The following is a 10,968-nucleotide window of genomic DNA, read 5'->3' as shown; positions in this document are numbered from 1 at the left end:
TCTATTCCATTGGTCTATGTGTCTGTCTTTATGCCAGCACCACACTGTTTTGATTGCTGTAGATTTGTAGTAAGTTTTGAAATCTGGAAGTGTGAGTCCTTCAGCTTTGTTATTTTTTAAAGTTGTTTTGACTACTCAAGGTCCCTTTAGATTCCATATGAATCTTAGGATGGATGTTTCTATTTCTACAAAAACATCATTGGGATTTTGATAGGGATTGCACTAAATATGTAGGTCCTTTAATTCTTTCGGCATGAATTCCTTTAATTCTTTGAACATAGTTACGGTGGATGCTTGAAATCTTCATTGGCTAAATATGACTTGAGGCCTTTTGCAGGCAGTTTCTCTTGCCTGCGTTCTGTTCCCCCTTCATGTATGCATACTTTCCTGTTCCTTTGCATGACTCATAATATTTTGTTGAAACTGTATATTTTTGGTAATATATGGTAGCCACTTTGTAGCTTGCTTTTGTTATTTTTTACTTCTTTATTACTGACTTGGCTAGACTATTTTATTTAGTTTATTATCCCACAGCATGAAGCCTCTGTCTTTCCTCAGAGGCTGTATGTAGCCTTGGATATGTGCACATTCACCCTGGGATAACGGTGGTTTTAGCAGAGCCATTTGACTGTTGCTTTTCCTGATCTATTTATAAAAGTATCTACTTCTGCTGGTATCACAGCCAGTGTTAGGCTCCACAAATTGTAATCTGATTGCTTTACTGTTTTTGATCATGCGCTGGGGAATACACTGCGCCACAGTCTGATCCAATTAAATTTGGGGAGGAGTATTTTTGAGGCCAGTCTTTGAGGTTTGTTTTGACCCCAGGAGGATTCTTCTTAGCTGTCTTTTTCCATGGTATTCTGCTGTTATTGGGTGAAGGGTATTATAAATATCAATTAAGTTGGATGAAAGTATTATTCAAATCTCCCATATTCTTACTAATTTTCTGTCTACTTATTTTTCAACCACAGGGACAGGGATGTTGAAATCTTTGGCTGCAATTACAGATTTGTCTATTCCTCCTTTCAGTTCTGTCAGGTCTTACTTTATGTATTTTGAGGCTCTGTCATTAGATATATAAGCTTTCAGGACTGTTATGTTATCTTGATGAATTGCCATCTTTGTCATTTTCAAATGACCCTCTTTATCACTGTTAATATTTTTGCTCTAATATCTACTTTGTCTGCTATTAATATAGAGTTGGAGCTTTAATTTTTTTTTTTTTTTTTTGAGATGGAGTCTTGCTATGTCACCAGGCTGGAGTGCAGTGGTGTGATCTTGGCTCACTGCAAGCTCTGCCCCCGGGGTTCACGCCATTCTCCCACCTCAGCCTCCCGAGTAGCTGGGATTACAGGCACGCGCCACCAGGCCCAGCTAATTTTTGTATTTTTAGTAGAGACAGGGTTTCACCATGTTGGCCAGGATGGTCTCGATCTCCTGACCTCGTGATCTGCCTGCCTCAGCCTCCCAAAGTGCTGGGATTACAGGCGTGAGCCACCGTGCCCTGCCGGATCTTTAAAAATTTAATCAGACAATCTCTGCTCTTTAATTTAGATGCTTAGACCAATTACATTAAAAATGACCAGGGACATAGTTGGATTTAAATATTTCATCTGGCTGTTTGTTTTCTATTGTTCCATCTGTTGTTCCTCTTTTAATCTACCTTTAATTAATATAATACCACCTCACTTATAGTATATAAATGTTGCAACAATGCACTTTCACTTCCCCTCTTCTGGGTTTTGAGCTATTGTTGTTATATATTGTAATTCCACATCTGTTAAAATTCTATTACTTTTGCTTCCAATAGTCAACTATGTTATATATTCCTTCCTTTTAAAAAAAAATTAGCTTCCTATTGGCCACATCCAAGCTATGTTTTAAAAGGTTTAAAAATTAGAGTAAAAGTATTTTATACTTATTCACATATTTACCATTTCTAGGGCTCTTTATTGCCTGGTATAGCTAGGTATTTTCTTCTGATAACATTTTTCTTCCACCTGAAGGACTTCTTTTAACATTCTTATAGATCTGGTCTGTTGGTAATAAAGTCTCTCAAATTTTGTATGTCTGAAAATATTTTTATTTAACTTCGGTTTTGAGAGGTCTTTTGCTTAGTATAGAATTCTGACAGTTTAATTTTCCTTTTACCATTTTGAAGATATTGGCTACTGTCTTCTGCCTTGCATTGTTTCTGAGAATGACTGCTGTGGTTCTTGTTTGTTCCTCTGTATATAACGTGTCTTTCTCTATGATTGCTTTTAAGATGTTCTCTTTACTACTGATTAAAGCAATCATGTTATAATATGCCTTGGTGTAGCTGTCTTCATGTTCTTCTGCTTGGGCTTTGTTGAGATTCTTGGATCTATGATTTTGTAGGTTTTTTTTAAGTGTAGAAAAATTTTGATTTTTTTTTCCTTTTTTTTTTTCTCTCCATTGCTTCTTTTCCTGAGATTCTAGTTGTACACATATTAGGCTACTTGAAGTCCCAAAGCTCACTGATACTTTGTTCATTTATTTATTTTTTTTTCTATTTTATTTTGGTTAATGTATATTGCTATGATATCAAGTTTACTAATATTTTCTGCTGCAGGTTCTAGTCTGCTATTAATTCCATCTAATGTATTTGAAATTTGTTTTAAATTTTGAAATAATTTTAGATTGGCAGAAGAGTTCTAAAGATAGGATATAGATTTCCCGTATAACTTTCAACCAGCTTCTCCTAATGTGAACATCTTATATGGCCATGAAATGTTCATCAAAACTCAGAAATTAGCAGTGACACAACTAAACATAATTGTCACTATTAATTAAACTACAGGCTTTATTCAAATTTTCCCAGTTTTCCCACAAATATCATTTTCTGTTCCTGGATCCAATCCAGGATATCATGTTGCATTCATCCATTTGATTTTTTAATCTGAAAATTGTATTTTTTTATTTTTAAAAGTTTTATTTAGGTCTTTAAAAATCTTCTGTGTCTTTCTTTAATATGTGAGCTTGCTTTTAACAATATACCAAGTCTTGTGTATATATATATATATATAATATACACACATATACATATATATCACTCTCTCTATATATATACACACACATATATATACACACATATATACATACATACATATACATATATATATATATATATAGAGAGAGAGAGAGAGAGAGAGAGAGAGAAATGGAGTTTTGCTCTTGTTGCCCAGGCTGGAGGGCAGTGGCGTGATCTCGGCTCACTGCAACCTCTGGCTCCCAGGTTCAAGCGATTCTCCTCAGCCTCCCAAGTAGCTGGAACCACAGGCACGCACCACCACACCCGGCTAATTTTTGTATTTTTGGTAGAGACAGGGTTTCACCATGCTGGTCAGGCTGGTCTCAAACTCCTGACCTCAGGTGATCCACCTGCCTTGGCCTCCCAAAGTGCTGGGATTACAGGTGTGGGTCACCACGCCCGACCGTAGATATTTTTATGTAATTGTTTCTTTGAAAGTTATATGTAATATTCTATTGTGTGAATATATTATAGCTTATTTGAGTATTTCCTGTTGTTAGACATTTAGGTTATATCTAATGTTTTTCTTTGGCCATGCAAACAATGCTGCAACTCATATCATTTTACCTGACTCTTTGGCACATGTACAAATACTTCTCTAGGATAAATATTTTGACAGGAAGTTATTGGATCAAAGGTACGTTTATTTAAATTGTTGAAAGATGCCCTAAATCGCCCTCAGAAATGTTGTCTTAATTTAAATCTCCACCAAGAATATAACAGTACCCATTTTTCCATATCCTGACTGATACTGGGTGTTGTCAGTCTTTTATTTTTTAAATTTAAACTAAATTAAATTAAATTAAACTCTTAAAGAGGCGGAATTTTGCTTTGTTGCCCAGGCTGTAGCGCAGTGGTGCAATCACAGCTCACTGTAACCTTGAACTCTTGGGCGCGAGTGATCCTCTCGTCTCAGCTTCCCGAGTAAGTAGGACTACAGGAGCGTGCCAGCGCACCCTGATGGTTATTTTAATTTTTTTTGTAGAGACAGAGTCTTGTTATTTGCCTAGGCTGGTCTTGAATGCCTGGTCTCAAGTGATCCTCCCCGCTCAGCCTCCCAAAGTGCTGGGATTACAGGCTTGAGCCACCTCACCTGGCCTCAGTCTTTTAAATTTTGCATTACAATGGGTGAAAAGGATATCTTGCTGTTTTATTTTACATTTCCCTGATCACTAAAAATGTTAAGAATAATTCTATTTGTCATTTTTTGCCATTAAAATTTTTTTCTGTTGATTATCTCTTTATATTTTATGCTCATTTTTCTAATTTTGAAAATAATGATTTCTAGAAGTTCTTTATATATTCTCTACAGTATTTCTTTGTGTATTATATATGTGGCAAACATTTTATGTCAGCTGCCTTTTTTATTTGTGTACGATATCTTTTGTTATATAGAAGTTTAATTATTTGGGGTAGCAAATTTCATTTTCGTTTTTGTCTCTTGTGTAACATCCCCAAGGTTTTAAGTACATTCTCCTTTCTGTATTTTCTTCTAATGATTTAAAAGTTTTACTTTTCGATTTAACTTTTATTTTATCTGGAATTTACTTATTGAGTGAGTGAGGTAGGATAAGTAAGCTTATTTACTTGCCACAATAAAATTTATTATGAAGGTCATTCTTTTCTCATTGATTTAAAAATGCCACCTTTTTCATAAACAAATTTCTCACAAATTTATTAGTCTCTTTCTGGACCCAGTGTTACGTTCTAAAGAAATTTTATTGTCTTTTTCTGTCCTCATGTCACACTGTTTTAATTACTATAGCTTTATAGTGATTTGTAGCTTTATGGTATCTGCTAGGCCAAATCCTCTCTTACCAGCCTTTTTCAATCATTTCTTGGCTATTCTTGCACATTTTCTTTTCCAGAAAAATTTTGCAATCAGCTGGTCACATTTCACAAAAATTCTCCTGGGATTTTGCTTTTAATTTATTGCCTAGTTTGGGATAGAATTGACATCACTACAAAATCAAGTTTTCTCATCCTAGAACATTGCTTTTTGTCTTTCCATCAATTCAGGTCTTTTACTTTGTCATGACTCCTCTGCTCCATATGGCTCCTCTGCTTTTAATATGTTAATAAAGTGATTTATATTAATGTGTTTTTTTCCTAATGTTGAATTATCTTTGTATTTCTGAGATAAACCCTTCTTCCTTACGTTTTATCCTTGCCACGCATGGATGCTGGATTGATTTCAGGTGAGCTGATCTGCTTCGGCTCCTGGGCTCCCCCTGGTGGCCATCAGGCCCTTCTCTATGACCTTTGGGGATGGGGTTTGGAATGGCTGTGAAATCCTGGACTCCAGGACTCAGGCAGCAGGATCACAGATCTAGGAATCTGGTAGACATGAAATCTGTGTGCCCGAGTTATGTAACTATCTGTTTTGCCTCCTTGGGTTCTGTTAGTTTCTCTTTGCTAGGAGACCCTGAGGAAAAAGACCATATCTGTGTTAAAAGAATCTGCTCTCTCAGAATCCAACAGTCCATTCACTGACCTGTCCCTTTCTCTAAGCTTTGTAATTACCTTTATGTCATTTTCAATGAAGGGAAACCCTCAAATATAGTTTCACTTTTATGAATGTGGATGTCTTTTCATATCAGTGAACTTATAAATCAGAAACTATGTCCCAAATATGGTCCAGAAAGTAAAATCTTGCATCTCTGGTATTTTGATAGGGATTGCATTTAATATGTAAGTCACTTTGGTACTATGGCCATTTTCACAATATTCTTTCCTTCCATGAACATGAGTTTTTTTTCTATTTTTTGTGTGTCCTCTTCAATTTATTTTATCAATGTTTAATAGTTTTCCTTGCAGAGATCTTTTTATCTTCTTGGCTAAATTTATTCCTAGGTGTTTTAGAAAATAAATTCTTAACAGTACTGAAAAGCAAGAAAAAGTGCTACCGGCCAACAAGAAATGTTCAGGAATTCCTGAAAAATGGTAACAGATGAGGTTGAATTGTTGGAAGAAACCACAGCCAAACAAAGTAAGGAAGGGATTACTGCAATAAGGGGAGTGGTTCTGGAGGCGTTCTTAGTTCAGAGGCAACAGTTACAAGGAAATGAAGGAGGGAACTGAGGCAACCATCACGATGACTGGTTAGGGGCTGTAATTGGCAGCAAGTGGGCAGGTTGAAGCAGTGACCATCAGAGATATTGACCTTTAAGTGGAGTCAGTCATTGCCAATGCTTGAACTTGAAACTCAGAGAAATCTCTGAAGGAATGAGGAGCACAGACAATATCCTCCCATTATAATTTCTGGAAATAGTCAATGAAAACCACATCCACAGACAGGCCAATATGGAATCTTAAATAAAAAGATAAGCCTGACAATAAGAATAAGCACATGCTGAAGGAAAACTAACATCATAAAAGTGAGAAACCAAACCCAACAAAGAGAAACTAACATTGAAGAAAACCATGAATAAAGTAAATGAGACTTTGAAAGAAGTGTGATTTATATCATTGGAAGGACAAGAAAGGATTTTTCATCCATGGAACAATAACAAGTTTATGTGAAAACAAAAACCAATTAGAGATTCTGTTGATTGTTGAAATAAAGAAAAAACAAACAAAAAACCTCAGTGAATTAGTTCCTCTAATGATAATATGCTCCTCAAATGTGTTCATTTATATATATATTCATATATGTATATATGACAAATGTGTTCATTTGAGGAGCAGATTATCAAGCCAGAAGGTCAAGCTGAAGAATACTCCCGAATGTGATATAAAAGGGCAAATATATGGAAAGAAATATTAGATAATGTGAAAGATATATTCATCATTTCCAATCCAGATAATAGAAATTCCAGGTGGATAGAATGGAAAGAATAGGGCCTGGCCCTTGAGTTCTTTATTGTGGGAGATTTGTCTGTCATTGCAGCAATGTTGTACTGTCTTGATTACAAGAGCTTTAGAATAATTCTTGTTATCTGGTCAGGCAAGTATCCCCGCTTTGGTATTCTCTTTACATGAACGCTTTGATGATTTCATACAAATTTTAAAATTAGCTTGACAAACTCTAAAAAAAGTTTTCAGAAATTTGATTGGAATTTCTTTGAATCTATAAAGCAATTTTGAGATAACTTGTATCTTTATTATATTGAGTCTTCCAGTCTATAAACATGGTATATTGCTCACATTTGTTATTTTTGGAACAGCTGTTTTATATATTTTAATGTTATTATAAATGGAATCAATTTTAGAAATAACATTTTCAGTGTTTTTTGTTGTTATACTGGAATGCAATTAATTTTTGTTATTTTTGTTTATTGATTTTAAGGCCTGGAATATTGCTCCACTATCACATTAATTGTAGTAATTTATCTATAGTTTATTTTGGATATTCTTGTAGACAAACATCATCTGCAAATAATGGCAGTTTTGTTTCTTCTTTTTCAATCCTTATTCCTTTTTACGTATTTTATTATGCTTCTGTGCTGGCTAAGATCTTTGAGAATAATGTTGAAAAGAAGCAGTAAGAGCAGCCATCTTTGTCTTGCTTTTTTTTTTTTATGTGACGGGAGTCTCTGTCACCCAGGCTGGAGTGCAATGGTGTGATCTCGGCTCAGTGCAACCTCCACCTCCCATGTTCAAGTGATTCTCCTGCCTCAGCCTCCTGAGTAGCTGGGACTACAGGCATGTGCCATCATGCATGGCTAATTTTTGTATTTTTAGTGGAGCCAGGTTTCACCATGTTGGCCAGGGTGGTCTCAAACTCTTGACCTCAGGTGATCCACCTGCCTCGGCCTCCCAAAGTGCTGGGATTACAGGTTTGTCTTGCTCTTGATCTTTAATGCTTTCAAGTATCTTTTATTTATTTATTTATTTGACACAGGGTCTTGCTCTGTCACCCCGGCTGGAGTACAGTGGCATGATCATGGTTCATTGCAGCTTTGATTTCCCTGGCTCAAGTGATCCTCCTGTCTCAGCTTCCTGAGTAGCAGCAGGGACTACAGACACACACTATCAAGCCCCAATAATTTAAAAAAAAATTGTTTTTGGTAGAAACAGGGTCTTATGATGTTGTCCAGGCTGGTCTTGAACTCCTGGGCTTGAGGGATCCTTCCATCTCAGCCTCCCAAAGTGCTGGGATTGCAGGCATGAGCCAGCATGCCCAGCTGCAAATATTAATATTAAGAATGATGTTTGATTTTAGATATTCTTTATCAGATTAAGAAAGTTTCTTTCTATTCCTAATTTGCTAAGCATTTTTTACAAATGTAATTTAATTGTTAAGTTAAAATTTATTTTTAATAGTCTGTTCATTTTTGCGGCATAATATTCAAAAGGCAGAAAAGGATATGTAGACAAACTCTCCCTTCCACTCATGTCACCTCATAACCTAGTTCTCTGCTCTGGATACTGTAACGACAGTCATCGCGCACACACACACACACACACACATTCCCCCTTTATTTTTCACCCAAATGAAGACATAATATATTACTGTTCTTTATTTGATTTTTTTTCTCTAAGAGTTTTAAAATCAAAAATGAATGTTAAATTTTGTCCAATAGTTTTCACATCTATTGGGATGATAATATAATCTTTCTTCTTAATTTTTTTAATATGATGAATTATGTCAATTGATTTTCTAATGGTAAATCACCCTTGTATTACCAGAAGAAATCTGGCTTTGTCATGATTTATAAGGTTTTCCATACACGTCTGGATTTAATTTGTTAATATGTTTTCAGGATTTACATATATATTCATAAAGGTTGTTGTGTCATAATTTTCCTTTTCTGTAGGGTCTGGTCAGGTTTTGGTTTCAAGGTTATGCTAGCTTATAATATTTTTCTATACTGGGATAGTTTGTGCAAGTTGGACCTATTTGCAACTAGTGTTCACCTTGTGGGAGGATTTTAACTACTGACAATTTTTTAAATGGTTATAAGTTTTCTATCATATCACAAATCAGTTTAGGCAAATTACGTATTTTTAGGACTTTTTCTACTTCATCTAGGTTTTCAAGTTAATTTGTTATATTTTCTTTTTTGTTTTTTTTTGGGAACAGCTTTATTAGATATACCATATAATTCAGCCGTTTTAAATGTACAATTCAGGGCTGGTCGCAGTGGGTCATACCTGTAATCCCAGCACTTCGGGCGGCTGAGGTGGGCAGATCACCTGAGATCACGAGTTCGAGACCAGCCTGGCCAACATGGTGAAACCCTGTCTCTATGAAAAACACAAAAATTAGCCAGGCATGGTGGTCTGTAATCCCAGCTCAGGAGGCTGAGGTGGGAAAATCGCTTGAATCCGGGAGGCGGAGGTTGCAGTGAGCCAAGATTGCACCATTGCACTCCAACCTGGGCAACAGAGTAAGACCCCTTCTCAAAAACAAACAAATAAATAAATAAATAAATAAAGAGTATAATTCAAAGGCTTTTAGCATATTCACAGAGTCGAACTGCCATCACCACAAGCAATTTTAGAACATTTTCATCACCTCAAAAAGAAATCTGGTACCCTGTAGCTATCCTCCTGTGCCCTCATCCTCCAAGCAACCACTAACCTACTTTCTGACCCTACAAATTTGCCTATTCTTCACTTTTCATATAAATGTAATCATATAATATATGATTTTTTGTAATTGATTTTCTACTTAGCATGCTGTTTTTAAGGTTCATCTATGTTCTAGCATGTATCAATACTTCATTCCTTTTATGGCTGAATAATATTTCATTGTCTGGCTATACTACATTTTATTTATGTATTTATCAGTTGATAGATATTTGGGTTGTCTCCACCTTTTAGCGATTACAATAGTGCTGCTGTAAATATTTGTGTACAAGTTTTTGTGTGAACATAGATTTTCATTTCTCATTTCTCTTGGGTGTACATCTAGGAGTGGAATTGTTGGGCTGTGTGGTAACTCTATGTTTAAGCTTTTGAGAAACTGCCAGGCTGTTTTCCAAAGCAGCTGCACAATTTTACATTCCCACCAGGAGCGTATGAGGTTTCTGACTTGTCCACATCCTTGTCAATACTTAACTATTACCTGACTTTTTGATTTTAGTCATCCTAATGGGTGTGAAGTGGTATCTCATTGTGGTTTTGATTTGCATCCTGATGCTTAATGACATTGAACATCTTATCATGTGCTTATTGGTCATTTTTATATCTTCTTTGAAGAAATGTCTATTCAAATCCTTTGCCTATTTTTAAGTTGGGTTGTTTGTATTCTTATTAATGAGTTGTAAGAGTTATATATTCTACATATAAGTCCTTTATCAGATATATTATTTGCAAATATTTTCTTCCATTCTTTGGATTCTCTTCTTACTTTTTTTTTTTTTTTTAGACAGAGTCTCACTCTGTTGCCCAGGCTGGAGTGCAGTGGCACGATCTTGGCTGACTGCAATCTCCACCTCCCGGGTTCAAGTGATTCTTGTGCCTCAGCCTCCCGAGTAGCTGGGATTACAGGCACATGCCACCTCGCCTGTCTAATTTTTGTATTTTTAGTAGAGATGGGGTTTCTCCATGTTGCCCAGGCTGGTCTTGAACTCCTGACCTCAGTTGATCCACCTGCCTCGGCCTCCCAAAATATCCCTTCCTGGGATTACAGACGTGAGCCACCAGGCCCGGCCTCTTCTCACTTCTTACTGGTGTATTTGGAGCATAAAACTTTATTTATTTTTATTTTTATTTATTTATTTTTTTTTGAGACGGCGTCTCGCTCTTTCGCCCAGGCCGGAGTGCGGTGGCGCGATCTCGGCTCACTGCAAGCTCCGCCTCCCGGGCTCACGCCATTCTCCTGCCTCAGCCTCCCGAGTAGCTGGGACTACAGGCGCCCGCCACCACGCCCGGCTAATTTTTTGTATTTTAAGTAGAGACGGGGTTTCATTGTGTTAGCCAGGATGGTCTCGATCTCCTGACCTCGTGATCCGTCCGCCCCGGCC

The sequence above is a fragment of the Nomascus leucogenys genome, chromosome 8 (genome assembly GCF_006542625.1).
Source record: "Nomascus leucogenys isolate Asia chromosome 8, Asia_NLE_v1, whole genome shotgun sequence".
NCBI classification, from domain to species: Eukaryota; Metazoa; Chordata; class Mammalia; order Primates; family Hylobatidae; genus Nomascus; species Nomascus leucogenys.
Note: the sequence above shows the minus strand (reverse complement) of the source record.